Source organism: Danio rerio, chromosome 17 (genome assembly GCF_052040795.2).
Source record: "Danio rerio strain M-AB ecotype USA chromosome 17, GRCz13ab, whole genome shotgun sequence".
Lineage (NCBI taxonomy): Eukaryota > Metazoa > Chordata > Actinopteri > Cypriniformes > Danionidae > Danio > Danio rerio.
This window is the reverse complement of record NC_141037.1, coordinates 39144477-39152103: the sequence shown is the minus strand read 5'-3', so window position 1 is coordinate 39152103 and position 7627 is coordinate 39144477.

Genomic DNA, 7627 nt, shown 5'->3' with positions numbered 1-7627 from the left:
ACTGGGAAACATCCATACACTCTCACATTCACACTCATGCACTACGGCCAATTTTAGTTCATCCAATTCACCTACAGAGCATGTCTTTGGACTGTGGGGGACACCGGAGCATGGAGGAAACCCACGCCAACACAGAGAGAACATGTAAACTCCACACTGGGCCACCACTGAGCCACCACATCACTCGTTTATTTACTGTAATAAAGTAAACAAAAATAAAAGTAACTGAAACAGTTATGACAAAGTGAATGAAAGAAAGATGAAAATAAAAAACACTATAGTCAGCTCTGGCCAGAAACAACAGTATTTTCACTCCGTCAGCTGCTCTGGATTGGCATGAGCGGCGTCTCCATCTGCCCTGCCCTGCTGGAGAATCACACCAGCCTCTTTCACCGAAACCCACAGAACGCCAGACATCAAGGATCGAAGGCCTGCAAGAGGCCAGCTGTCCATGTTTCAGCCTGCTATCTGTCCAACAGGCCGTGGACATTTGGCAAGAGAAGAAAAGTCATCAGTATGCCAAATATCTTGAGAAAAGAAGCAGCTGACCATCAGTATTGAGACCAGGTTACTGGCCCCATGCGTAGATGTATGTATGCAAATAGACAATATCTGAATGTTTAGGTGTCTGTTTTAATAATGTGTCACTCATTGCCATCGATTGCAAGGTGTTATCTAGCAATATATTATATGAAGGGTTTAGATGCAAAAACCTCTACATGCCGACTGAAATTTTATTCTAAAAGGAGCATTTTCAGCAGACTCCTGTGTGTGTTTAGTAATATCACTTTTATGGCAAAGGATAAGTTCTTGTCACGGTCTTTAAAGTGAAATAACTCAACATAAACAAAGAAGGCTGAGAAAAATGTTAATTTTCTATGGAAATTTCAGACGGCACTAAGAGGTTTTTGTATCTGCACTCCTCATTTTCTATCTTTCATGTTTTTTAAATTGATAAAAATCCTGATTTATTTGGTATGAGCTTATGTGATTTTCAGCCTAATGTATTATTAAAATATTTTATTTAATATATTATTTATAAAAGTCCAAATGGCAATTTTAAAACATTAAATAGTAAAAAAAAATGGTTTTATCTCATAAAAATGTGTCTTCATAAATTGTGTATCAATTTTGTTACAAAACAAAAACAAAGATTTGAAATTGCTTTAAAAATGCGAGAAGATCTATTGCTTTTAAAGCAATAGTTACCTTAGAAAAAAAATGAGACTGTGAATAAACCTGTTGCCTTAAAATTCTGAAATAAATGTTGCATAATTATAAGTAGGTTAAGCAAACTGTTGACCAGTTGCAACGGGTTTACTAATTTTTTAAGTGACTAATCGCTTTTTTGCAGAGAAGCATTTTTTTTTTTAACTAAGCGAATTATCTCACAACTATGTTAAATACAGGAACCGTTGTCAACTCTGTTAATGCCAATATCTTAAACAGAACAGAGTTGACAATACTAAAAAGTCCCTTTTTAAAGTTATAATTAAAAAAAGGAACACTGCAAAATGCTTTTCTTACCTAGATTGTTTGTCTTGTTTCTAGTCCAAATATCTATAAAATCTTAAATCAAGAAGCATTTTCTAAAAATTTTCCAAAAATGAATGTCTTGTTTTAAGAAATAATATGCCAGAATTAAAGGAGTTTTTTCCCTAAAACAAGCAAAATAGTCTGCCAATAGGGTAAACAAAATAATTTTGTTTTTCCTTTTGACATAAGATTTTTTTTACCCCATTAGCAGATTATTTTGCTTGTTTTAAGGAAAAACTCACTTTATTTTGGCATGTTATTTCTTAAAACAAGAAATTATGTTTTGTTTGTCTAAAAAATTCTTCTTGATTTAATCATGTTTAGGTATTTAGACTAGAAACAAGACAAAAAATCTAAGTAATTTTTTGCAGTGAAGTGACTTGTGTTGGCAAACATTGAATTATTAGAACTGAATGGGTTTTTACTAAGATTCTTGAAAAATAATATTTTTTAAATCCAAAAATATATCTTCAGTTATAGAATCATCCATGTACATATGCTGATTGAAAATGTTCAAGTGTTTCCTGTTCAGAGTGATATACACACTGCAAAAAATGCTTTTCTAAAAAACTATCATTTGATGGGACACTGACAGCAGGGGTGCGGATCCAAATGCAGTTTTTTTAGCAGAATGGTCAGGCAAGCAACGGTTAACACAGGAACAAACAGTTATACAGGCAAATCCAGATTCATAGTCAAAATAACAGGCGAGTAGTCAGAAGGCAGGCAACAAACAGGGATAAACAATAAAACAAACAAAAAAGCAAGGCTCAAAACCGGCGAGACAAGGCAAGGAAAACGCATTGTAATGTCACAGAAACAGATAACAAGACTCAGCAACAATGTGTGTGTTTGTGCTGTATAAATAGTCCAACTTATCAGTCTTTGGCTATTCTCTGGCTGTGTGTTGGCAATTAGTCAGGATCAGGAACTGGTGTATGTGAGTGTGTGTGGTGCATGACTGGATCTTGTAGTCCATATAATGATGGATTTGTAGTTTTATGTGATCTGTGCGTTTGAACATAACAAAGATTTTTATTTTACCCTTCACAAAAGACTTGAATTACTAGCCGATGGACGATTATATTAATAGATGGCTGTATTATCGTATATGATGGCATGAGACATCCATCCACTGTTTTGTCATTGCAAATCTTTAAAAACATGTTTTAAAATAAATTAATAAAATAAGTTAAAACAACATAAAAAAAGCTTTTTTTTTACTTTAATATTTGTCTTGTGATCACCAGCTGTGTTTTCGGTATCCCTACCAAACTACAATTCCCAGAACTCTGCACCAATCAACCCCTGCCACAGCTGACGATGATCCAGACTCTCACACACAGGCGCAACAGTAGCCAATCTCCATTGAATAAATGGACCATACAGTATATACCACTCACTTTCACTAACACTTGACTGAGTCTTGTTTCTCCCACATATATTATGAAGCAGTTTTCCTTGTTTGTTTTCGCATGCTTTAATTATTGCCTTGTTTTGATTCTTTGCATCCTAACCTGACCGCTTGCCTGTATTTTTGACCACTTTTTTTGGATTACCTTTAAGCTCCTTTTTGACCACTGCCTGCAGATCTTGCCTGTACTGCCTGTACTGCATGTAAACTGCATTGCTAGTTCAAATATTTAAACAATCTTAAATCAAGAAGCATTTCCTAGAAAAGCAAAAATATTTTCTTGTTTTAAGAAATAAAATGGTAAAATTAAGCGAATTAGATAGCAAAATATCTAAAATGTCACAACGAATAACATGATTATTTTGCTTACCCCATTGGCAGATTATTTAGCTTGTTTTAAGGAAGAACCCACTTAATTTTGCCATATTGTTACTTAAAATAACACATTCTAGATCGTACTGCACGGCAAAAAAATTATTTTCTTACTTAGATTTTTAGATATTTGGACTAGAAACATCTACAAATCTAAATAAGAAAAGCATTTTTGCAGTGCAGTTTGATCTAGCTAAAAGTAGGGCAGTGAGAGCTATGAGTGACGCTTTTCCCCAGGCCAGACTGTCAGTTTAACAGGACTAGACAGCTTTATGCATCATTTTTATATGGTACATGCATGAACTCTCATGTATGCTCGGATACACACATGTACAAATTGTTAATCTTGTCATTTACGATCACCGTGGTTGTGGTTGGTTATATAATGTTGTAAATGAGAGCCTACATGTTCTTATAACCTTTAAATCAATCACAGCATCTTTCTTAAAACTCATTTGGTTCCCTGAATACTGCAAAACCCTTCATTCCGCGCCAGGCAAAATTACAAGCATGTAGGTCGTAACCTTCATTTAGAGCACCCAAATTATATTGTAGGGAGAATTACTTGCTTTATTTAGTTAAAAAGATTTTACAGCTTAAAAAGAACGTTTTATGTATGCCTGTATATTACCTACATGGAAGCTTATGTAAAAATAAAATAAAATAAAATAAAATAAAATAAAATAAAATAAAATAAAATAAAACAAAACAAAACAAAATAAAATAAAATAAAATAAAACAAAATAAAACAAAATAAAATAAAATAAAGTAAAATAAAATAGTGATTGAATTGTTGATTAATATTAATAAAATAATTTAAATAATTGTACACTCACCGGCCACTTTATTAGGTGTACCTGAAGGTGATTTAAGTGTCTTTGCATGTGGCATGGCCTCCACAGTCACCAGAGCTCATTCCAATAAAGCACCTTTGGGAAGTGGTGAAATGGTGATTCCCATCATGGATGTACAGCCGACAAATCTGCAGCAACAGCGTGATGCTATCATATCAATCTGGACCAAAATCTCAGGAATATTTCCAGCACCTTGTTGAATCTATGATCTTAATTAGATTAAGGCAGTTCTGAAGGCAAAAGGGGGTCCCACCCGGTAGTAGTAAGGTGTACCTAATAAAGTGGGCAGTGTTTGTGTATATATATATAAATATATATATATATATATATATATATATATATATATATATATATATATATATATATATATATATATATATATATACATACATACAGTATATATATACAGTATATATATATATATATATATATATATATATATATATATATATATATATATATATATATATATATATATATATAGTTTTTTATTGTTAGTACTTTTTCTTTTGCTGTACTGGTCTATTCAAACTTTTTCCCACTGAGTTAAATGCTTCTGTATGTTTCTGAGTTCTGTGAGTTATATGTTTCTTCAAAGGCAAAATTACAGATGTGAACCGTGATGTACTCTCTTAAACCAAACCCGAAGACTGTACACTGTTTGTCCTGCGTAGAGACAAATGTGACTCTGGCGTCTGTGTGTTTGAGGGAAAGACCTGTTATTCCTCTGTTTGGTTTGAATATGTCTAGTTTCGGGACTCTTGTGTAGGCGTTCGCATGCTTCTTTGACAAAGTGCATCTCTGGACAGGTTCAGTCTGAGACATGGTGGAAGTGATCTCATATCCCGTATGAGAAGAAAGAACAGTTGCCTCAACTGTGGAAAAAAGCAATATTGTTCTTAGTTATCTCTGCGGGAAGCTTTTTAGCCAAAGTCTCATTTGGAAAAGAAAAAATCAGAACTGGCATCTAAAGAGGAAAAAGGTCATTTGCCATTTTATTTCATTTACTTTATGGATGGTAGGATGGATGGATAGATATATTTTTTTAAATACTTCAAGTTATGGAAGTGAACAGGTTTTTGACAGCATGCATGCACTTGCATTTAAAGAATGAAAATGGTAACAGTAGCTTTTTTGAAACTCTCATAATTCTGACTTTTTCTTGCAATTATTAAAAAAACAAGTCAGAAGTGTGACATATAAATTCTGATTTGGAACATACAACTTCTGAGGAAATACTGTAAACATGGAATTGAAAGAAAAGTCAGTATTCTAAGTGTATCTTATAGAATTTATTCTTTGTAATTCTAAGTTTTGACTCTCACTGTCTGATTTCTTTCCTCAGAAGAATCAATACCATTGATTACTGGCAGATACAACCATGCAATTTTTGAGGGGAAAACTGAAAGGCAGAATGTTACCACATAATTTTAAGACATACTTTTGTTTTATAATTCCAACAAACTTTTAATGACCCATTTTGATGGCCGGAGGGCACATGAAAAAGAGTAACAAGTTGCATTTTATTTGAATCTATCATTTTATTACTCAGTAGGTGTTCCTTTTCATTTCAGAAACCAATGGTTTCACATAAAGTGTACACTATAACAACAGCTAAAACATACTGAATAGCTGCTTACTACGCAAATAATACGATTTGTACCATTCATTAGAGAAATGCCAAAACTTACCACAATTTCAAAAAAGAAAAAAAATTATCTCTGATCATACAGTGGCTCGTTTTTATAGTCGTTTAATCATAATGCCATTAGTGTCATGTTCTCTTAGTATTTAAAGATAAAACATTTCAACTCTGTAACTCTGGTAAAATATTACTCTGTTATCCTGTTAAATGTAACAGAGTTTACAAACGATACCATACAGCTGCTTTTTTTAAGAAAGAAAGTGTATAACAAAGCAAACAGACAGACAGACAGACAGACAGACAGACAGACAGACAGACAGACAGACAGACAGACAGACAGACAGACAGACAGACAGACAGACAGACAGACAGACAGACAGACAGATAGATAGATAGATAGATAGATAGATAGATAGATAGATAGATAGATAGATAGATAGATAGATAGATAGATAGATAGATAGAGATGATATAAAGATGATAGATAGATAATAATATTCCAATAAATAAATAAATATACTGTGCTATGTAGAATAAAAAAATTAATTGAGCTAGGAATGAATTGTGTGTAATCTGCCTTTTTAAGCATGTGTTATAACTAACCCCCTGTCTGTTACAACTTGCCCCACAGGTGGGGTAAATAGTAACATTTTACTCCTGGCACTTTTGGCAAGACTGCACAGAAACCATAGGTCTGGCGATCATACTTTTAGGGCCTACTCACACTATGTCATCCGTACCGTGCCCAAGCCCGTTTCCCAGATCATTTTAGAAGTGTGAGTGCGCTGAATCGGGCTCAAGCACGGTTCACTTGGCCGGCCCTGGCCCGGTTGGAAGAGGTGGGCCTGAGCGCAGTTTATTTGGGCTTTGGCGCGGTTTGTTTGCAGTGTGAGTGCAAAACGCGCCTAAGCCCGAAACTGAAAGCGAGACGTGACTTTTAAGGGACTGTTTCATATGGATTTATTAATCATTCTTACTGTTCAGTGAACGCAAACTGCCGTAGCTTATTAAAGACGAAAACCCCTCACTGCATGACAGCTGCGCGCCTTCAGCAGACCTCCTTATTCCTGCAGCACGAGGGCTTCATGATTGTTTATGAGCGCCAAAAGTGGCGGATCTGTTCGGCGAAATATCTGACTGTGTGTCCCCGCATTCCTACTGTTTCCTGGACTGTTTGGCGAAATATTATTAAGGTGTTATTAAATGTTTCGGATTGGGCTACTGACCAGCCGCCGTTGTCTCAATAAATACATACTCCTTAGTTCAAGGTAAAGATGGAAAAGAAAAAGGGAAGGTGAATGAAAGATGGAGGAAACGAGCGAGAGGCGCCGCGATAGGACGCAAAGACAGGAAAGGGAAAGAGAAAACTAGCTCTCACAATTACAAAAACCAGCATATGAACTGTGACAATCCACATATTGCATCGTCAAAATAAAAATCAAAATTGCACCTGCTCAGAGAATGTTATTGTGATTTAGACAGATCGCCAGCTTCAGCTCATAGCATTAAATACACACTGTCAACAAAAATAACATTCTACACTATAACAAATAGTTTTTACATCAGTAAATACAACAAATGATTAAACTTAAATATGTATTTGTTTGTGTTAATTATGACCGGTGCTATGTTCAAAATGGAACAGGTAGAGCATACCTCCTTAGTTCAGGGTAAAGGTGGAAAAGACCGCTCAAACAATAGTGGAACAGGTATGGCTGCTTGGACTATACCACCTTGAAGTTAACCCAAAGGGGGAAAGAGGTGAAATCACTGTTACTTTACAGACTCTTTTTACATTTATATTGT